This window comes from Phascolarctos cinereus, unplaced genomic scaffold, assembly GCF_003287225.1.
Source record: "Phascolarctos cinereus isolate Bilbo 61053 unplaced genomic scaffold, phaCin_HiC Scaffold_8;HRSCAF=390, whole genome shotgun sequence".
In the NCBI taxonomy this organism is placed as follows: Eukaryota; Metazoa; Chordata; class Mammalia; order Diprotodontia; family Phascolarctidae; genus Phascolarctos; species Phascolarctos cinereus.
The window spans coordinates 41,587,327-41,611,085 of NW_027556291.1; positions in this window are offsets into that span (position 1 = coordinate 41,587,327).

The following is a 23,759-nucleotide window of genomic DNA, read 5'->3' on the forward strand; positions in this document are numbered from 1 at the left end:
GGGGCTTTGGAATTTCTCTCCCCTTTGTGGGGTGGTTGGCAGAGAGCTGCTGTCAACACAGCATGCAAATTGTACTTACAAAACCCACTTGAAGCACCTCCCCCCCACACCCACCAAAAAAAAAAAAAAGGGACTGGCTCCCCTTTGTCCTGCCTAAATCCTTCAAGGAACTGTGGTTTCATCATCGAGGGTACTCCCTAGGGCGAGCTTAGTAGAAGGCCTTTGAGAGGCCTGGGGTTAGTAGTCATGTTGGGGCTGGGTTTCTCCAAAGCAGTTAGACTCTTTGGGGTTGGACAGGCAGAGTTAAGTAACCCCAGGCCATACCAGAAGCCTCAGCTTCATTTCCATTTGTGCCTGGATTTCTGGCATGCAGTCTCTCTCTCTCTCTCTCTCTCTCTCTCTCTCTCTCTCTCTTCTCTCTCTCACACACACACACACACACACACACACACACACACCCCTCTCCGAGAATCCCTCCTAAAAGTACATTGAAGTGTCTTCATAAGCAATTTTCCAAGACCTCATTATATGTTTCAAGTACTGCTTAATTACTGTTGCATGGTATTTTGACCCCCAGAAGACATTTCCCAAGGAGTTGCCCTGCCCCTCCCCACCATCCATATCCAATCTGTTGCTAACTCCTGTAGATTCTAACTTCCCAAAATCTCTCTTATCCAGCTCCTCCTACCTCCTGACACTGCCACTGCCCTGGTACAGGCCCTCATCACCTCACCCTTGGACTACTGCCATATAGCCTGCCTCAATTCTCTCCCCACTTTAGTCCATCCTTCACTTAGCTATCAAAGTGATCTTCCCAAAGTTCGGGGTCAAATACAAAATCCTCTGTTTGGCTTTAAAAAGTCTTCATAACTTGATCCCTTCCTACCTTTCCAGTCTTCATATACCCCTTCCCTTCACATACTCTGTGCTGTCCATTGTACAAGACACTGCATCTCCAGACTCCAAGCATTTAGACTGGCTGTGCCCCCTGCCTGGAATGCTCTCCCCCCTCAACTCTACCACCTGGCTTCCCTGGCTTCCCTCAGTCCTAGCTAAAATCTCACCTTCTGCAAGAAGCCTCTCCTGGTCCACCTTAATGTTAAGTGCCTTCCCTCTGAGTTTACCTCCAATTTACCTTGTAATATGACTTGCTTGTTAATAGCTCTTTGCATGTTGTATCGCACCTTATATTGTGAGCACCTTGAGAGCAAGGCCTGTTTTTGCCTTTCTTTGTTTCTCCAGCCCTTAGCAAAGTACTTGGTACATAGTAAGTTTAAAACATGTTTGCTGACTTCACTGAAATTCCAGTCTGAAGAAACTAGCTGTGTGAATTTGGACAAGGTCTATTCCCCTTCATCTCTGAAAAATGAGTGTTGGATAAGATGACCTCCAGCTGGAAGGGACCTTGGAGATCATCTTGTCCAACACTTATTTTACCAATGAGGAAGGTAAGGCCCTAAGAGAAGTGACTTGTCCAAAGTCACACAGTTAGTAAATGGCACAACCCAGACTTAAACTTGGATCCAGTACTTTTCCATTAGACCCTTCACATGCAGCCAGTTTTCCTGAGGCTGGTCCCAGAAGTGGACAGATTAGCAAACATTTCTATGCAATACCCTTTACATATAGTAAAGAACAACCCACTGAGGTAGGCATTACAGGTATTAGGAAGGATCTGTGATTTCCTGAAGCATAGAAAGAGCTCCTGGTATGGGAAGTGGTTCCACCAACCCATTTTAGGACTTAGTAGATATGTCCTTAAGGAGCTTCCTGAGGCATAGGAAAGTAAAGTAGCTTGTGTAGGAGGAAGAATCTGAACATAGCACTTCATTCACTAGGCATACTTCCTCTCTGCTAATGTAATATGAACTCCAGCTTTACAGATACAGAAAATGAGGCTTTGAGATAAAGTGACTTGCCCATGGCAGGCCAACTAATTTGAATATTATGGAAGATGTCCTAGGAACCTCATGCCCTCAAATGGCCTGAAATCTAATGTATTAATTGTACACCTAAAGTAAATATGAATACTGAGCTAGCTGCTATAGCCAATTCAAAAAGAGATAACACACGCCCCATTTTTTAAAAAGTGTGCTAGGGGCAGCTAGGTGGTGCAGTGGATAGAGCACTGGCCCTGGAGTCAGGAGGACCTGAGTTCAAATCCAGCCTCAGACACATAACACTCACTAGCTGTGTGACTCTGGGCAAGTCACTTAATCCCAATTGCCTCACAAAAGAAATAAAATAAAAAATAAAAAGTGTGCTAACTTGAATACCTGTCTTCCAGGAGGCTACAGTCATAGAAAAACAGAATCTTTAGAATTGTAAAGGATCTCAGAGGCAATCCAGTCCAAGTCATACCCAAATGCAAATCCCAGCATCATCATCATAATAACAATAATAATGATAATAGCTAACATCTAAATAGCACCACTATGTGCTAGGCTCTATGCTAAGCACTTTACAATTATTATCTCATTTGATCCTCATAGCAATCCTTGGGAGGTAGGTGCTATTATCATTCCCATTTTACAGGTGAGGAAATGGAGGCAAACAGTCAAATGAGTTACCCAAGGTCATGCAGCTATTAAGTATCTGAGGCTGGATTTGAACTCAGATCTTCCTGATTCCAATCTGGGTGTTGTAACCCAACAAGCATACACTTATATTCTGCTTAAAGCCCTCCAGTGAGGGAAAAGTCACCTTATGTGAGGCAGCCCATTACCCTTGTGAATAACTCTAATTGTTAGGAAGCTTTTCCTGTTATCAAGACCCTCTGAACCGTAACCCACCCGGAACCCCCAGCCACCATTGCTCCTGGTTCTGCCCTCTGGGGTCAAAGAGAGCGAGTCTGATCCATCTTCCACCTGAAGGCCCTTAAAATACTTGAAGATAGCCACCAGGTTCCATTCCCCTCCCCTCCCCAACCTTCTTGTCTCCAGGCTATCCCCAGTTCCTTCAACAAATCCTCCTATGTCATGACTCTATTACTCTTCACCATCCTGGTCACTCTCCTCTGGATGGCTCTCCAGCTTATTGCTATTTCCTAAAATGTGGCATTCACAGCTAAACACATGATTCCCAATGTGATCTGACCATTAGATTGTGAGCTCCTTGAAGGGAGGCACTTTGTTTTGCTGCTTTTTGTATTCCCTACATTTATCACAGTGCCTGGTACATAGGAGGTGCTTAATAAATGTGTTTTAACTGATTGACCAGGACAGAGGACAGCAGGATTGTGTCCCCTCTTTTTTTTGTGAGGCAATTGGGGTTAAGTGACTTGCCCAGGGTCACACAGCTAGTGTTATATGTCTGAGGCCACATTTGAACTCAGGTCCTCCTGACTCCAGGGCTGGTGCTCTATCCACTGATTGTGTCCCCTCTTGAATCCTGGAAGTTAGTCCTCTCTTAGCAAAGCCCAAGATCATAAAAGCTTTTTTGAACAAGTCTCCTATGTAAGAAAAATGAAAATGGTGTTGGAGTTGTCTTACAAAGCATGCCATAAGATACTCTATTGCATCATAAAGTCTTCATCCAAAAGAGGGAAACATCACTATGATCTTGGAAAGGTCAAGAAAGGCCTCATTTTCTCTATTCTAATATTCTCACATTCTTTTTATTCTTGGCCAGTCAGTCAAGAAACATTTATTATGCACCTACTATGTGCCAGGCACAGTGCTAGAAGGAGGGACTTCAGAGGGGCCTGAAAGGAAGGCTGGGATTATGACTGACATGGAAAGGAGGAAGAAGGATTTCCCAGCTTTGAGGAAACCATACAAGCAAAAGGACTGAGGCAGGAATAGACATAGTTTGTTTCAGAAAGTGTAGGGGAATAGTAAGAGACCAACTGGCATTTATTTCACACCCTCTGTGTAATCTTGGGCAAGTCACGTAGCTTTAACTTCCCTATCTATAAAATGAGTAGAGGACCTCCGAGACCATTGCCTGCCTGAAATCAGTGATCCCATGGCCTTCTGACTCCACATCCACTGTGCCAAGCTGCCTGGGTACTGCAGAGTACAATATGAGATCTGGTACTGCAGTGTGCTTGCTACCTTCCTTTCCACTAGCCTTCCCACTGCTGTTTTCATTATTATATACTTGACCTTCTGTTCTTCCACATGGGTTTTCTTATTATCTTGTCTGGTTCCACAAAGCAGCCCACTGGTATTGAGTTAAATGTGTAGGTTAATTTGAGTGGGATCATTATTTCCCCCATATTCTCATGCTTTAGCCCTGAACATTGAATACCTTACTATGTATTCCCATAAAAATTGTTTCACAGTTATCTTTACAGAAATCCCACATGGGGCCTGGTAGTCTAACTCCCAGATATTGAATACATTTTGTTATTTTAAATGGCATTTCTCTTTTTATCTATTTTTCCCGGGTTGTATAAGTAACATAGAAATGCTGATTATTTTTGTGGGTTGATTTGGGGTCCTGCTATTTGACATGAGCTCTTTATTATCTCAATTTTGGAGGCTGTTGATACTCTTGAATATAAGTAACAAGATATTATCTGCAAACAGTAATATTTTAGCTTCTTCTTTGCTGGTGTTTTTTATTCCTTTAGCTTTTTGTTTCTTGTTGCTAGAACTAACATTTTTAGAACTATGCCAAATGATACTGGTGACAATGGGCATCCTTACTTTACCCAGTTTTCAGGGGGGAACATCTGATGTTTCTCCCTTACAAAGAATGCTAGCTCTTGGTTTCAGACAAATACTTTTTACTGTGTTAAGGAAAAAAAATCCCTATTCTTGTGCTTTTCGGTGTTCTTGACAAATGAATGTTGTATTCCTTTGAAGTCTCTTTTTCTGCATCTATTCATATAATCACATGATTTTTATTGTTTTACTAATATGATTTATTAGACTAATTGTCTTCCTAATATTGAAACATCACTGCATTCCTGGAATAAATCCAACTTGGTAATAATATATTTGGGGGGGGTATGTTGCTATTATCTGTTTTCCTAATTTTTATTTTAGCACTTTTTGCATCACTATTCATTAGTGCTATAAGTCTATAGGTCTTTTTCTCTGCCCTTTACCCTTTCTAGAAGGACCATGTTCTCTCATAGAAAGAAGGTGGGGGAGAATGAATTCTTTCCCTGTATCCCAGAACTCAATCCCTGAGTTAATATGGAATGGGTTCAATCTTAATGGGGCTTCTTTTTTTTATTTTTCTGAGGCAGTTGGGGTTAAGTGACTTGACCAGAGTCACACAGCTAGTAAATGTTATGTGTCTGAGGCTGGATTTGAACTCGGGTCCTTCTGATTCCAGAGCCAGTGCTCTATCCACTGCACCACCTAGCTGCCCCACTTAATGGGGCTTCTCACAAATTACTGTGGTTCATGTCCCCCAGACAAGGTTTCCCCTTGGAACATTAGAGTATGTGTCTATGTTGCCACACAGAAAGGTAAAAAGGCCTGTAGCTCCCATGCAAGGGCTCACATCTGATACAAGACAGGCTGGATATTCATGACAGAAGAAGCAAAACACAAAGGATGTTAATCCAGAAACAGTGAAAGCAACCTTGTCTTCCAGCAAGCCAGCCCTCTTCCTCCTCAATCTTACAAAGCCCTTCCAACTTATGATAAGGCTGAGGCTCCCCCAAAAAGGACAGCCCCTCTTTCCCAAGATCCCAAATGGTCCTCTAGAATTATACTACTATCTCTGTGGTTGAGGGTCCCCCCCAAAGGGAAAATAACTAGGGAGCAATGGTCAACTACCTTGTAACTCAGTGCTGGTGGAGGGCAAGGTCCAAGCTTGCTCCCCCACATCATGGCTCTGTCCCTTCTTGGTACTTGGCTTCAACTCTTTGATTCTGGAGCTAAGACAAGGTTACCTCAGCTTTCTCCCAGACTCATCTTCCTTTCTCTAGGAAGCTTGGTTTAGGAACTCTTCCAGCTGGAGGGGTATTTCCTCCCACAAATTGTCTGATGTGTTGTTGCTACCTATTGGGATCATTTCAGAGGCCAAGAGAGTCTATATACGGTAGAGAGGGAATGGATAGGATGGATGGGGGTAGTCACTGTACTATGAGGATAAGCAAACTTGACCCTGATGCCTCAGGGACCCAGGTCTCTCTCTCTCTCTCTCTCTCTCTCTCTCTCTTCTCTCTCTCTCTCTCTCTCTCTCTCTCTCTCTCCTCTTTGTCTCTGTCTTTTCTTCACCAGATCAGGGTCTGCTCTCTTTTAAAAGCCACGTCCAAGGGTATGGCCCAGATTTACATCATCCATAGCTCAATCAATCCAAAGGACATGGATTATCTGGATGGTATCCAAAGATGGTGAAGGGCCTGAGTCCATGTCATAGAAGGATCAGTTAAAGAAACTAAGAATATTTAGCCTGAAAAAAGGGAATAATGTGGGGGGAGGGGGAGGGAATAGAAGATGGGATAGCTGTGTTCAAATACGCAAAGGACTGTCATTTAGAAGAAGGATTAGACTTGTTCTGCTTGGCCCCAGAGAGCAGAACTAGGAGCACAAATCAGGAAGGGAGTGGGACGATTAGAGTGGATGGTAATTACAGGGAGGCAAATTTAGACTCATCGTAAAGAAAAATTTCTGGCCAATTATAGCCATCCATAAGAGGAATTAGCTGTGTCAGGAGGCAGTGGGCTCATCCTCATTGGAGGTCTTCAGGCAAAGACTGGATAATCACCTGTCAAGTACATTATAGAGCAGGAGTTCTTAACCTGAGGTCTGTGAACTTTTAATATGTTGATCACTGTATTCCAATGTAATTGGCTTCCTTTGTGATCCAATAGGTTTTATGTTAAAACATTTAAAAACATGATTCTAAGAAGAGGTCCATAGGCTTCCCTAGATTGCTGAAGGGGTGTGTGGCACCCAAAAGACTAAGAACCCCTGGACTAGAGGTAATCTTTAAGGGGTATAGGTCGGACTAGACTGGCTCTGAGAGTTTGTTCAACTCTAAAATGCCATGATTCTATGACACCCAGGACAAGAGTATTAATATTTCACTCTCTATCATGGGGGCAAAATCCTAACTGTGGTACCAATGAAGATGCATATATGCAGTATTGGGAGACATTTGTCACAAAGGCCTTCAGCCTTGTCAGTGTTGAATAGGCTTCTTCCTGGCCCTATCCTCACTCCTATGCCCCCAAACCAAACCCAGATTTTCTCTCCTGTGGCTATACGGGACACCCATCTTTTCCACCTGAGCCCCAAGTCTACCTCTTAGTGTTAGGCTGAACCAGCTCTCATCAGAGTAACCTGAAGCACAACTTTGATGGTTTCCTCGGACTCTTCCCAACACCATTTGACCAACTTCTCCTTTCCCCAGGTCCCTTTTGGTCTTCTGGGACAAATTCCCCAAGCCACTATTTCCCATTTATGAACCTTTCCTAGAAATGTGCCTTGGGTCAATGCCTGTGATTCTTTTCCATGTAGGTCTATGACCTTGCCTCAGTCATCCTGTCTCTTCTCCAGGTTTCTCATGCTTTTTGACTTCCAAGTTTCTCTAAAACAAATTCCTCCTTACACTTCATGTCTCTGATGTCAGGGAAAATAAAGAAAAGAAACAGCTCAGGATTGTTGTCCCCTTAATGCCTTACATAGTCTTCTTTGCCTTTAAACATGCCCAACTTTGCCCATGTCTTGGGGAAAAAAAAAAACCCTTTACTTAATCCTATTTCTAATCCCATCTTTTGGTGCAGAAAATATCGGATTTGGAATCATGGGACCTTGGTTCAAATCCTGGCTCTGTCACTATCTGTGCATTCTTAGGCAAGTCTCCTTCCTTCTCTGGGCCTCAATTTTCTCCTTTGTCAAATGAGGGGATTGGACATTTTACGATCCCTTCCAACTTGAAGTCCGGGATCCTGTGATCCATTCAACACTTTACCTTTTGTGACTCAAATGGGGCTACAAAGACAAAAATGAAATAGTGCCTGCCCTCAACGATCTTACTTTCACATGCAGATCATTTAGAGTTGGCAAATATCAAAACTCAAACTTAGGAAATGAGGACCCAGCATATGTATAGCATGCCTTCTCTCCATATAGAGGAAGCCAGGGAGCTGGCTTGGGGTAGGGGGTCATGATGACATGAAATGCAAGTGACTTGGAGAGACTTTGGAACATGCATGGACATTCTGTAATTGGTTCCAGTCCACTAACTATATGTTGAAGAGGAAGCCCCCTGATTAGCTATAGAGGCATTCAAAAGGGTCTGTCTTCAGCTATGTCCTGGTTATCTCATTTGGTCAATGATCTACAGAGAAAAGTTGGTGGGGTCTTCTCTCCTCTGAAGCCATATGGCACTATGAAAGTACCTCTGCATTTGTTCTTTTCCCTTTTAGGTGAAGGATTTTGGAGTTTCTAACCTCGTGAATTCAAAAGGTCAAAAGGCACCCCGACATTTGAGAATCTGGATTCTAGAAACCAGTGCTCCAGGAAAAACAAGTGACCATTGGGTGTGATCTTAAAGACCCCAGGACAGCAGAAGCTGATACAAGGACTCATCTGCTCCTTTGGCCATGAATTTGGTATGATAAATGATACATAAGAACTGAGCTAAATTATACTCCTACTCCCTTTGACTTGTACAAAATGTTTATACTTCTACAAAATGTTTATACTTCGTTCTTGTGACATCTTCAAAGTAAACAATCTTTTGTAAAAGCCAGTTGATATCAAGATGTTAAATGGAACTAGGGTACTAGTCCTTGGCATGTAAGTCGGGGGTGGGGTTGGGGAGGGGAGGAGAATAGAGCTAGTGGGCCTTGAATTGCTGGTAATGGAGAAGAGACACTGAAACCCTTCAGGGTACCCTAGACCCCTGAGGGGAGATCTAGCAGGCTTAGTCTGAGAGTGGGCTAAAGAATCCCTTGCTAAATGCACTTTGAATCTCATAACAATTGGGAATGGATTAAAGACACTCAAGTCCCAAACTCTCCCAGCTGTGAGGGGCTCCACATCTCTGAGAACAATAAATAGGACACAGATTAGGAGAAAGGGTATTCAGAATGCATGCCATCTTGGGGTGGGGGAGGGACGAGATGGGGAGAAAATTTGGAGCTCAAAATCTTGTGGAAGTCAATGTTGCAAACTAAAAATAAATAAATTAATTGAAAAAAACCCAATAAATAGGACAGTGTTGCATAGTGAAAAGAGTGTTCAGTTTCAGAATCAGGAGGATCTGAGTTGGAATCCTAGCTCTTCCACTCATAAGCTGTGTGATCTTGGGTAAGTCATTTCATTTCTTCCATGCTGTAGTTTCAGCTCTATAAAAAGGGGCTATAATATGGTCACTGCTTCTTCCAGATCTATTGTGAAGACCAATTACAAGAAAGAGCATCATAACTGCTTCATCAGTTTCTCTAATACTGCAACAAAAGAGCCTTGTAGATGAGAGACATTTCAGTTTTTTAGCAGGAAGGCTGCGGGGGATGGATGGGGTACTACCCAAGTCCATAAATCATACTCAGGAAAGGGAGAGTCAGAGGCATAGTAAGTGTAGCATGTGCATATGCAACAAAGTGCCATACCCAAGGTAAATTCATTTGAGAGGAGATAGGGCACATGAGACAGTCAGCCTTGGTTAGGCTCATTCGAATGGGTAGAAGGGGAGGCCTGTTCCCCTGGGAGTCTTATACCAAGTTCCATGGCAATATAACACCCAATCCTCAAACTCTCAGGGGAAGGGAGCAGCAAAATGGGGCCATGACAGTGAGAGGATATAGCACCCTCCTGGGGTGGCATTGCACCGGCAAAAGCCCCTAAGGTGAGGAGACTATGGACAAGCGTACTGCACTGGGGAACAAGTACATCCCCTTTGGTGTTGGCATCCAGAGACAAAGTACCAGTTACCTCACCCTAGTTACGGCTTTGCAGAAGATGATTTGTAGAGAGACTGACCAAATCCTAGCTCAGTAGAGATAAGCAGTGCCCTTTGAAGGGGCAGAATTTGTTTGATAAAAAGGAAGCACTTTTTTGCACAGTGAATGATAAATGTAAACTTGTCACTCAAAGAGGCAATGGAGGCTGAAGATATAAATAGTTTGTGATGAAAACCAGCAGTCCAGGTCAGCCACCAGACAGAAGGCCCCCTAATAAGTTTTGCTGCTTTGGCCCATCTTTGGCACCCAATCTTCTACCCTGGCAAGCAGGGATTTTCCAGCAGGGATAACAGGTTTTGGATTAACCTTCTTCCTTCATTTCTTTTGAAGTATCCCTCCCTTTGTGTTATCTACCCTAGACTCCTCACTCTTACTCACTCGAGGATTCCCTCCCCCTTTTTGCCAAATTTTCTTGTTTCTACCTTTGAAGTATTCCTTGTCTGTGCCCCTTCTATCCACTCACCCTGCCTCCATCTAACTTCAGCCTTCACCACTTCTCACCTGTACCATGACAGCACTTTCTCACTGGCCTCCTTGCCCCAGGTCTCCTCCCACAGCGGCTAAGGTGACTTCCTGAAGGCCTCACTAGGTAGCTCCCCATCACAATGAGCTGCATTGCCTCCCTATTGCCTCCAGTAACAAACAGAACCTTTTGCGTTTGACGTTCAAAGCTCTTCATAATCTGACCCTCCCCTTTCTACATTCTCTCATCTCTAGGCCTTTCCACTGGCTGTCTCTGTCCTCTAGAATGTTCTGCCCCTTCACTCCTGCCTCTGGGTTTCCCCAACCTCTTACAAAACTCAGTTCAAATCCAGAAAGTCCTTTCCAGGCTCCCTAACTGCTAATGCCTTCTCTTCTCCGACTGCCTTCCATCTACTTTCTATATAGCTTGTATAGACCTAGTTTGTGGTCTCTGTCATTCAAACAGAAGTTCCTTGAGGGCAGGGCCTATGCTTTTGCATTGATTTGCACCCCCCAGTGCTTAGCACAGTGGATGACACTTAGGAAATACTTAACAAATGCTTGTTGGCTTCTAGGAGAGGAGGTTGAGCTGCCCAACAATTAAGAGAATGGCCTTTGTCATGGAAAATAACAGAATGAAGCAGGATGCAATACCCAAGTAGGGTACGGTAAGAGTACCAGGCTGCCCTGGGTAAAGTCACATGGTCTGGCCTCCAGCAACTGAAACAGAGGGAACTGAGAAATGGACACCCAGTGTCAGTGATACCTGCAATATTCTGGAGAGCTGGGAGGGGGCAAAGGATGGAGCTGGCAGACTGTAGGCTAGCGAGACATAAGAAGGCCTCTGTGCTATGCCCAGGGCACGGCACATCTGAAATGTTTGTGGTTGGTGGCAGGTGTCACATTCTGGAAAGGACATGGATGGGGAGTGGTCCACGTCATGGGAAGATTGGTTGAAGAGGCAAGGAATGTTTAGCCTGGAGAAGAGAAGACTCAGGGAGAACACAAGACGTGTCTTCTAAAAAGTATTTGAAAGGCTGCTTTGTGGGGAAAAGAGGAACCAGACTGGCTCTGCTTGTCCCCAGAGGGCAGAGCAAGGAGCAGTGAGGGAAGTACAAGAAGAAGCTCAGTTGGGTGTGAGGGCAAGAAAACTTTCCTGAGTCTGTGCTGTCCTCCAGTGACGGGCTGTCTCCAGAGGAGCAGGGGCTCCCTTACTGGAGGTCTTCAAGGAGAAGGAAGATAAGTGAGTACTCGTTGGGCGCCTTAGAGGGGAGGTCTCTCTTCAACACTGGGTGGACTAGGCAGCCTCTGACTCAGGAAGCCCTGAATTCAAGTCTCACCTCTAACACATATTGGCTGGCTGTGTGATCCTAGGCAAATTACCTAACCTCTCAGTGTCCCAGGAAATTCTCTCAGTCAAGTTGGAGAACTGGGCCCATTTGTACTGGTGGAAAGAAATTCCTCATCAAGACTTCCCTATTCCAATGAAATCAGAGGTGCAGTTTTGCACTGCACCCCACCCCTATACCATTCCTCCCCCCAAACCTAGCCAATTTGGATTCCTCTACTTTCCTTCAAAGGGCCCTTCCGCCCAGCAAGCACTTCTTCAGAATAAGTCGCTTTAATATCCACCTAAAGTTAATTTGGTCACAAGACCTCCAGCAGCTTCCCTTTGGTTTTCTGTTATTTTTTTCCTTGTTGGTAAAATTAATTCTCTACTAGATTGTCTACAATGAGAAGGCTTCAACTCTCTCATGTTACAGTTGAGGAAACTGAGACTCAGAGGACACAAGCTCATAGATGGAGACCTTTGGGGTCATTATTTCCAACCCCCTTGTTTTATAGATGAGGAAAATAAGGCACTAAGAGATGCAGTGCATTGCCCAGGGTCACAAATCCAGTAAGCAACTGAGGCAATCTTCGCGCTTCTAAGTCCAGCACCCTATCTATACCACACCGCCTCAAGAAGGGTTGACTGACTTGTTCAAGCTCACATAAGCAGTAAGTGGCATAGGACCAGGATCCAAATTTTTGTCCTGTGACTCCAAAGCCAACACTTCTTTCCTCCTTGGGCCATCTATTCCCCCCCTGGAGGACAGATGCTGTAGGAGACAGCCTCATATCAACTCCTACATGGTTAAAATCTTGAGGTTTGGAATTTTTTTTTAAGTTTCCCCACTAGGAGAAGGGGTGGAACCATTCCAACCCCTTTGAAATTTGCAAATCGTGGCATTTCAGTTACAATTTAACAGCCTACTTGGAGTTGGGATTGCAAAAATCCTCCTTTAATGTGGGGAACAGAAAAAGTTTCTTTGAGTTTCCAGAGCCAAGCACGTGCAGTGGAAAACTCTGGTCTCTATACACTACTAGCCAGCCTACCCAGAGGGGTCAATATGAACTACCTGCAGAAGGAAGCTACCAGTAAACACTCCAACAGCCATGTGAGGCAAAAATGCCCCAGCAGAACACAAGCGGCTGATCAGCTAGAGGGTACTTTTCAGGAGTCTCTTACCAGGAGATCAGTTCTAAGACACAGGGGGTCATTGGTCTAAGGGAGGAGAGAGATTACGGAGAGCAATATAGGCCCGGGCTGGGAGCCCTCAGACATTTCCACTAGTTGGCTTCAGGCCAACCCCAACCAAGGTGGTGAGGGGAAACCAAACAGGCAGACTGAGAACAGAAGGGCCATTGATGTCAGGGTGTAATCACACCAGAAGTTAGCAACAGGGTGGAAGGAAAGTTCAGAAAACCAGAGGCACTGAGAGACAAGGGCTAGAAGGCGCTTAGAGACCATCTAGTCTACTAATCTTTCATCTTATAAAAGGGAAACATGGGCCTAGAGAGGGGAAATGACCTGCTGAGAAGAGCTAAGTAGCAAAGTCAGGATTCACACTCAGATCCCCTAACATGAAATCCTGTACACTTTCCAGACAGGAGCATACATTTTTTAGCCAAAAGGAATCTTGGAGATTGTGTAACTCAACCTTATCATTTAATAGATGAGGACCATTAGTCCCACAGGGGTGAAGTGACTTGTCTAAGGCCCCAATGATAGTAAGTGACAGAGATGGGCTCCTCAGAGTCCCAAGCCACCATTCTTTCTATTATGCCACACTGCCTCCAAGAAGGCTTATAAGAAGTTGAAGGCACAGTAATCAAAGGTTAGGGAAGCTTTGAGAGCCAAAGAGCCGAAGACACAAACTGTGAACAAAGAGACTTAATCCTAGCAATACTTTTTGAGATATACCTTCCAGTTTTTAAAATGCGGCTTCTGAATGGTAGTAACCCATCACAGCCCAGCTGAGCTTAGCATACCCAAATCCCACCCGAAAGATGGGAACACTTGGAGGCACCTGGGTGGGGCAAACTAGGCATGGGCAGAAGCCTTAGGCCTCCCCAGTGGGGGTGGCAGAGGCAGAGGCATCAGGACTTGGAAACAATGGAATGAAAATGGGCAAAGAAGCCATGGGCCCTGAGAGGCAGAGTGGCTGATCTGTAGGATGGGAAAACAGGAGGGAAGATTGGGAAAAGAGGGTTAAAAGTTTAGCAAGCAAGAAAGAAAGGGGAAGAACCTGTGATAGAGAGGGGGTGAGAAACAAAGAAAGAAAAAAATATAATTGAATAGGATAGAAGGAAATACACAATTAACTATCATAACTGTGGATGGGTTGAACTCAGGCATAAAACAATGGCAGACAGCAGAATGAATTAGAATGCTGAATCCAACATGTTGTTTACAAGAAATGCACTTTCATTCAATTCAATAAATATTTATTAAGTACCTACAATGTTCCAGGCATGGTGCTAAGAGCTGGGAATACAAAAAGACGCAAAAGACAATCCCTGCCCTCAAGGAGCTTATAATCTAAAAGGGGAGATAAGATGCAAACAAATATATACAAAGCAATGTATATACAGGATAAATAGGAAATAATTACAAAAGGGAAAGGACTGGAATTAAGAAGGGTTGGGAAGGCTTCTTGTAGAAGGTAGGATTTTTGCTGGGACTTAAATGAAGCCACTGAGGTTAGTAGACAGAGCGGAGGAGGAATAGTGTTTCAGAAGGCACTTGAAACAGAAAGATGTACAAAATTAAAATAAGGGGATGGAGCAAAAATTTCATGCTATCCCTGAACTCAAAAAAACAGGAGTAACAATCACAATCTAAGACAAGACAAAAGCAAAAATAGATTTAATTAAAAGATAAACAAGGAAACTACATTTTGCTGAAAGGTATCGCAGGCAATGAAACAATACTTCTGTAGGAAATGGGGACAGGGCCAGTTTCAAAGAAACCTTGGAAGACCCGCATGAACTGATGCAGAGTGAAGTGAGTAGAACTAGGTGAATAATTTATATAATAACAGTAACACTGTCAAGACAATCTTTTTTTATTCTTATTAATTTATTTTGATTTATCAACAATCATTTCCATAAGCTTTTGAGTTTTAAATTTTTCTCCCCCTCCCTCCCCACCTCCCTCCCCAGCACAGCTCACAATCTGATACAGGCTATACATATATATTCCTATTAAACATATTTTCACATTAGTGATGTTGTAAGGAAGAATTAGAAACAATAGGAGGAACCATCAGAAAGAGGAAACAAAACAAAACAGAAGAAAAAAAGTAGCAAATAGTATGCTTCAATCTGCATTCAAACTCCATAGTTCTTTCTTTGGATGAGGATAGCATTTTCCATCATGAGACCTTTGGAGATGTCTTAGATCCTTGCATTGCTCAGAAGGGTTAAGTCTATCAACATTAGTTATTGTACAACATGGCTGTTACTGTGTGCAATGTTCTTCTAGTTCTGCTCACTTCACCCAGCATCAGTCCATATACGTCTTTTCTGAAGTCTGCCTGCTCATCATTTCTTATAGCACAATAGTATTCCGTTACATTCATATACCACAATTTGTTCAGCCATTTCCCAATTGATGGGCATCCCCTCAATTTCCAACTCTTTGCCACTACAAAAAGAGCTGCTATAAATATTTTTGTACATGTGGGTTCTTTTCCCATTTGTATGATGTCTTTGCGAGCCCTAGAAGTGCTATTGCTGGGGACAAAGGGTATGCACATTTTTATAGCCCTTTGAGCATAGTTTCAAATTGCTCTCCAAAATGGTTGGATCAGTTCACAACTCCACCAATAATGCATTAGTGTTCTAATTTTCCCACACCTTCTCCAACATTTATCATTTTCCTTTTCTGTCATATTAGCCAATCTGATAGTTGTGATAATGGTACCTCAGAGTTGTTTTGATTTGCATTTCTCTAATCAATAGTGATTCAGAGCATTTTTTCACATGACTAGATGGCTTTAATTTCTTCATCTGAGAACTGCTTGTTCATATCCATTGACCATTTATCAATTGGGGAATGACTTGTATTCTTATAAATTTGACTTAATTCTCTATATATTTTAGAAATGAGGCCCTTATCAGAGACACTGGTTGCAAAAATTCTTTCCCAATTTTCTACTTTCCTTCTAATCTTGGTTGCATTGGCTTTGTGCAAAAACTTTTCAATTTAATGTAATCAAAATCATCCATTTTGCATTTCGTAATGTTCTCTGTCTCCTGTTTGGTCATGAATTCTTCTGTTCTCCATATATCTAATAGGTAAACTATTCCTTGCTCTCCCAGTTTGCTTATAGTATCAACCTTTATATCTAAGTCATAAACCCATTTTGACTTTATTTTGGTATTATGGTGTAAGATGCTGGTCTGTGCCTAGTTTCTGTCATACTCTTTTCCAGTGTTCCCAGCAGTTTTTGTCAAATAGTGAGTTCTTATCCCAGAAGCTGGGGTCTTTGGGTTTATCAGATAGTAGATTACTATAGTCATTGACTACTGTGAAGACAAACAATCTTAAAAGACTTAGATCTGATCAATGCAATGACCAACCACAATTCCAGGGGAACAATGATGAAACATTCTGCCCACAGCTTGACAGAATGCTGATAGACCTGATATAGAGTGAACCATATATTTTTGGACTTGGCCAATTTAGCAATTTATTTTGCATGAATATGCATATTTGTTACAAGGGTTTTGTTTTTCCCTTTCCCTTTTTTCAATTGGTGGGACAAATGCTAGTTAATTGAAAAACAGAAAAAAGAAAAGAAAAAAAGAAAAACAGAACAAACAAACAAAAAACAAGTAGGAAATGATAGAGACTGGCCAGCAAATCAGAATGTTTTTATTTGGAATCTACTCATAATGTCTAGGAAGAGACGTTTTGATGAAAAGTCAAAATTGATTCCTACATTAAAAAATAGATAAATCTCACAACTGCAAGGGGAGAAAAAGGACCATAGGAAATAGAATACCTTTCTATTAACTGCATGAACAAAAGGGACTCATAAAGAAGTAGTAAAGATGGGCCTAGTTGTCCTTGAAGAATTTAAGCTCCCTGGGGCAACTAGATGGCACAGCAGATAGAGCACTGGCCCTGAAGTCAGGAGGACCTGAGTTCAAATTCGGCCTCAGACCAAATACTTGACTCTTACTAGCTGTGTGATCCTGGGCAAGTCACTTAACCTCAACTGCCTAAAAAAAAAAATTTAAGCTCCCATAACCAGATAAATTATATCCTTGGGTAATAAAAACAGTGAGCATTTATATATGTGATTGAGCTTGGAGTTTGCCCAGCTTGCCTAACATAGGAACACACTGCATCATGCATTCTCCTACCACATGGGTGGGAGAAGCCTCCTTCAACTTTAAGAACTGCCACACTGGGACAGTCTTTCTCTTTCATGTATGCTCTTTCGTGCTACATCCTAAGGGTGAAGATCACATAAATTCACTTGCAGTGTGAATGCTATGAATTGAACCAAGCATGGGGAAATGGCTCCCCACCCCCAGTCCTCTTGGGTCCCATAGTTTAGGATGTTCCTGTTTTTGTCCTGTTTCGTTTGTCCTTCTCAGTTTCATGTGACGGCTAAAATCCCCAGCAGACCTGGAGTTCGAGCCACGGTGCCCTGGGACCCAGGATTCCAAGCCGGGTGTTATAGCCAGCCAGCCCAGCAGGAAAGCCCACAGAAAGCCAAGGTGCCTGGGACTTGAGCCTGAGGAGGGTTTTGGACTTGAAACTTGGGACTGTGCTCTATGGGAACTGAGCTAAGCTGTGCAGCTAATCCTCTTCTTTTCCTCAGAGACTGGGGTGCTATTGGGAGGGATTATGCCTCCCACATGTTGTGGAGTATGTTAGTATATTTGTTAATATACCTTTGAAGTAAATATTCCTTTGTGAAGGCTAATCTGACTGCTAGTGGCTAAATGGAGCTTGGGTATAGAGGACCAGCCCCCTACACTTGAGGGAATATAACAGGTGGGGATTGGAACCACTGGCAGAGAGCCTAGATACCGCCCCCCCCAATACCCCTTATGAGTACTGGAGAACGCTGGGGGAAGGATGAAATGTAACACACCTGGCCTTCAGCAGAGGGCATCAAGGTCCACCTATAGCATTTTCTGATTTGCAAAGCATTTTCCATGGTGTCTCATTTGATTCTCATAGCAAACTAGAAGGGAGGTGCTATTATTATCCCCACTTTGCAGATGAGGAAACTGAGGCAAACAGGGTGAAGTGACTTGCCCAAGGTCACACATCTAATCAGTGTCTGAGGCTGGGTTTGAACTGAAGTGTCTCCTGACTCCGAGTCCTCTCTCCAATATGATACTGAACTGCCAAGGGACTGAATTTCCAGATGTGATTACTAAATCATTGGCAGTAATCACAGAAAGCTCAGTAAAGCTACTGCAGGATTAGAGACTATTTTCCCATTAGAGAATGGAGACTGTAAAATAGATTCCGGTGAATTTGAGTCTGACTATTTTAAGGAAGCTAGGTGGCACTGTGGCTAGCATGACCTGGGTGTCAATCCTGCCTCAGGTTTACTTGGTTTGGTTAACTCTGGACAAGTAACTAAACTTCTCTCAGCCACAGTTTCCCCATCTGTAAAATGGGGCTAATAGTATTTACCTCCCAGGGTTGTTGTGAGGATCAAAGAGATAACATGTGTAAAGTGTTTTGCAAACTTTAAAGTGTTATGTAAATATAAGTTCTCATTATTAAGGAATCATGAGCATGAATCCATTTGCAAGACAGAGGCAGAGGTCAGTGTCAGAGGGAAAGGAGCCATATTTGTACAATAATATTTATAGCAGTACTGTATAGCAAGGACTAGAAACAAAATTGGTGACAATCAGGAAATGGCTAAACAAATTATGGTATGTGAATATAATGGAATGTTACTATATCATAATCATATATCAGATTTAGAGAAATATGAAAAGACTTGTATGAACTGATGGAGAATGAAACTGACAGAACCGAATTATTTACCTGATGACCACAATAATAATATGAAAGGAAACAAAGTTGAAAGCCCCCAGAATTCTGACCAAAGTAGCAACTGGTTAGCCCTTGGAAAGTCTAGGCGTGAAACCTACCTCTCCCTTCTTGGTAGAGAGGTAGGTGATGGCCTGGAGGTACAGAATCAGACATGCATTCTCAGACATGTCTAATGCATTGATTTGTTTTCCTTAGCTTTACATATTTCTTGCAAAATAGGGGTTCTACTGTGTTGGGGGGAGGCAAGTGGAGGTAGAGATAGGTTAGTAAGCAGTGATAATTATGTAAAAAAGAGCATTAAGAAAATATTTTTAAATGCCCATGAGATAAAAAGTATAGAACACAGAAAGAACAATTCTGTCACAACCTCTTTAAGTTTAATATATAGTTTTTTCTCAAAAAAATTTTTAAGGCAGCCAATCGTATCAATTAGCAATTTAAAAATGAATCTACTAAGAAGGTATAGCAAGAAGAATTGGTAAACCACCTCCCCCAAGGCCCATAGCATAAGCTCCCACAGATGGGCCGGGCTCTTTTGCTGCTGGTGGTACTCTCCTCCCTCTACTCAGGCTCTGGGGACAGGGGAGAGGGGGAAGGAAAATTCCTCTTACCAACTGTGTAATCTCTCCAGACCTTTCAATGCTCACAACCTAGGCACATCCATCTCAAGGTTACTACTTAGTGACCTCCTAACTCCCATGGCTACTGCCAGGCTCAGAAAGTTTGTTTTGCTTACAACATTCCCTCCCCAGTATTCCCTTCCCTTTTACCTTCACCTCTCTCTATCCTTGTCTGTTTCCGTGGGAGTTGGATGTATTTCTACAACAAACTGTAAGCTAAGCCTTCTTTTGTCCATTTCTGACAAGAGGGAGGTTAATCTGATGCCCACTGCCCCAAGTCCTTCATGCATGTTGGTATAGTCTTCTTCTAATGTACCCAAATAATAAGAAAGAGTAAGTTCTACCCCCTTCTCCTTTCTGCCCTAGTGAATTCTCCTTTTCTTTCCCTTCTTAAAACCCTTAGAACAGACCCAGTCCACTACCATGTCCTCCATTTTCTTCATTAACTCCCTGAATGTCCTTTGAAGACATTCAGGTTCTGAAGGGGCATTGCTTTCTTCTTCCCCTGTTAGAATGTTAGTAATAAGCCATCATACAGCCCCTTTCAATAGCTCTAATCAATTTCATTTTCTGAGTTTCTCTAGACTTTTGTGCTTGCATTTCAAAGTTCCCACTCATCTCTGGTCTTTTCACCTGGAATACTTAAAAGTCCTCTAGTCCATTCAAGATCTATCTGCCCCTACAATACACCTACCCTCTTCCCCTGCCACTGCAGGATTATACTCAGTTTTGCAGGCTAAGTTATTCTTGGTTATAAGCCTATCTCTTTTGTCTAGATTTTGGCTATGACATTCCTGGGACTTTTCCTCTGGGGGTTTCTATCAGGAGGTGATAAGTGGATTTATCCTTTCTTTACTTTGCCCTCTGGTATTAACAAATCTGGGTGGTTTTCATTTATGATTTCTTGGAATATCATATCCAAGCTTATAAACATCATATTTTTTTGAGGAGTACGATGATTCTTTTTTGAAAATTAAAATGTTTTTCTATTATCAAACATTTATCTTTTCTTCCTCATACTTCCCCCTCTCCCATAGGAAAAAAGAAAACGAAAACAAAACACTGTAACACTGTAACTGTCAAGCAAAATAACTGGCCTTTTGGGTCATGTCCAAAATCTCATGTGTCATTTTGTCTATTAGACCATCACGTCTCTGTCAGGGGTTAGATAGGATTGATCATCGTCAGTCCTCTGGAATCATGAGTGATCATTGCATTGATCAGAGTTATTAAATCTTTCAAAATTACAATGACCTCAGTGGGTACCGGAAGAGGGTTCCCAGGAGGGAAACAAAAGTTCCAAATCCAGCATTCCTTTATTGTTGTTGACTGTCCTGAGGAAGTTGGACTGCCAGCATAAGAGAAAGTGACGTGGCTGAGGACGTGCAGCAAATAGAGACCAAGCTCTGGGCTTGGAGGGACCATGCACTAAAAGCCTTTTTACATGGCTCAGTTGGAGAGTTATTCACACCAGGCCCCAGAAAGATGAATTCCCACTGGAGCCAGCTCCCCATGTGGATCTGCAGGGGAGCAGGTAAAGTTCCTAAAGGACATGAGCCAAGGATAAGGCCCTCCAACCCCACCCAAGCCTAAAGCATCCTCCAAAAGCCCCTCCCCTGTTTAGATCATTTAGAGGGAAGACCATGGAAGGATGGGGTATCACGTGCTCTCTCTCAGGAGTTAGTATCTATGCAGGCCCTTTCTGCATCCTCTATACATTAGGCAGGGACAAATGGAAACCCTTAGAGTTACCCAAAACAGTCAGAGTTACTCAAACAATATTGGGTCTTGGGGGGGGGGTGACAGGAAGACATTTCTTCTCTAGTGATGGAGATGAAGGACGTTGGGGTTCTTTGTTATACCAGTTCTCCTTACAACAACACTGAGTTGCTCATGAGGAAGGTAGATGGCACCTGGAAGTTTATGGTAGACTATAGGGAGCCAAACAAACTCATCAGTCCGTCAATACAGCTGTTCCCAACTTCATGAGTGCCATAGACCATGTAACACAGGACCAGCTTGAGTGCTATGTGATTACTGACTTCACTAATGCTTTTCTCCCCTCTATTCCTATGGCTGAGACTAGTCAGGAACAGTTTGCTTTCATCTGAGAATGAGTCCAGTATATTTTTACTGTCCTTCTCCAGGGCTACCTGCATTCTCCCTTATATGGCTGGTTATATTATGGTGAGCAGAGAGACCTGAAAAAGGCCTCCCTTCCTGAGGGCACTATTCTACACTGATATAGTGATAACTGGGCCAGATGAGGTCATGGTAGCAGAAAGTCTAGATCAGATGGTTGGCCCATATGAGGACAAGGGGTGGGAAATCAACCTTAAGATAAATCCAGGGTCCAGCCTGCACAGTCAAGTTTTAGGGAATATAATAGATGGGGGAAATGCTGAGGATTCTTGGCATAGAACGGAATAAGCTCCCAACACTCTCTAGACCTAGAAAAAATAATAACATTCATCTAGAGAAACAAAAGGCAAACAATATCAAAGAAAATGAAAAATGGGAAGAAGGGGGTCCAGCAACACCAGATTTTAAGCTATACTACAAAGCAATAATTATCAAAATGATTAGTATTTCTAGTTAAAAAATAGAAAAGTTGATCAGTAGAACAGATGAGGTACAGAACAAACAGAAGTAAAGGAACACAGTGACACAATGGGCCCAACAACTGGAGAGAGGACCTACTACGTGACAAAAATTGGAAAACAGTCTAGCAGAAATTAGTTTAGGCCAGGAGCAGCTAGGTGATGCAGTAGATAGAGCACTGGCCCTGAAGTCAGGAGGACCTGAGTTCAAATCCGGCCCTGAAGTCAGGAGGACCTGAGTTCAAATCCGGCCTCAGACCAAACATTTGACACTTACTAGCTGTGTGACCCTGGGCAAGTCACTTAACCCCAACTGCCTAAGCAGAAAGAAAGAAAGAAAGAAAGAAAGAAAGAAAGAAAGAAAGAAAGAAAGAAAGAAAGAAAGAAAGAAAGAAAGAAAATTAGTTTAGGCCAATACCTAACCATGTTCCATAATAAGTTCCAAATGGATACGTGATCTAGATATAAAAGGTCACACCATAATCAGATTAGAAAAAAAAGGAAGGAAATACATTTTACTACTATGCCTAGGGTAAGAGTTCATGATCAAAGAAAAGATAGGGAAGCTCAGAAAAGATTAAATGTATCTGTAGAGCCTTTTTCAAATTGCACACCATCTTGGGGTAGGGGGAGAGGAGAGATGGGGAGAAAATTTGGAACTCAAAATCTTATGGAATTGAATGTTAAAAACTAAAACTAAATAATTTTTTAAAAAGAATGGAAATAGAAATGGAGGACTAGAGATAAAATGGCTCAGAATAAAGAAATAGAAATAAATGGAAAAAAAGAAAAGATTAAACAGACAATTTTGATCAAAATCGAAATATTTTTGTACAAACAAAATTAATACTGTTAAAATCAGAAAAAAAAACCCTGTTAATGAGGGGAAAACTTTATAGCAAGTTTCTCACATAAAGTTCTCATTTCCAAGAAATATAAGGAACTGATATAAATATAAGAACATGAGCCATTGCCAGAGAAAAATGGCCAAATGATACAAACAGGCAATTCTTAAAGGGAATAAATCCAAGCTATCCATAGCCATGTGAAAAATGCCACAAGGCCACGGAGTTTAAAGGGATATCAATGAGCATAAGTTAAGCCTTTTTACTCCCTCAAACCCTCTGCCATATGACCCTAGTGGTCCACCCATGTGTGCGTGTTGGTGTATGACAAGCTTTACAAGCTTGCAGAACCAGCCCCAGTCTGAAAAGGCCCCCTTTAGACAACCTCAAACAATGAAGGTATCCAGCACCACAATGTGAAGATTCAGAACCTGAGGCAAGAGATAGCACATTGTCTCCTTGCCAATTAAAACACTATAAAGTGCAAAGGAGAGCTTGACAAGTGGAAAGCCAGAGAGAGTATCCCAGAACCAGATTCCCTAAAGTATAAATTATGGCACAAAGTCTGAGCCACTACATGTACTGATCTGCCCATGGGTGCTTTGTGCTTTGCTTCAGCATGGATGATATAAGACTGAGAGAGGTATCCCTGAGGAAACTGGAAATATGCAAGAATTGTGGGGGTCAGAAGCAGCTAAATCTCACCCTAATCAGGACGGGTGATGTAAGTATGTATCCTCGCTATGCTGCTGTTTAAGAGCAAAATCAAAGCTATGTAAGACATGTGGGAGTTGCATTCATGTCCATGCTGAAGGGAAACACGACGTTTCACTGAGGTATAGACTTTGGATGTGGGAAGGATTGATCACAATCAGCCTGGCTGGGCATAGTGCCGGCTCATTAGGGGGAAATAGCCTCTCTTGCCAGCCCCAAACAACAAGTCATGCCAGATTAGCCTTATTTTCTTTTTTGACAGCATTATTAGATTGA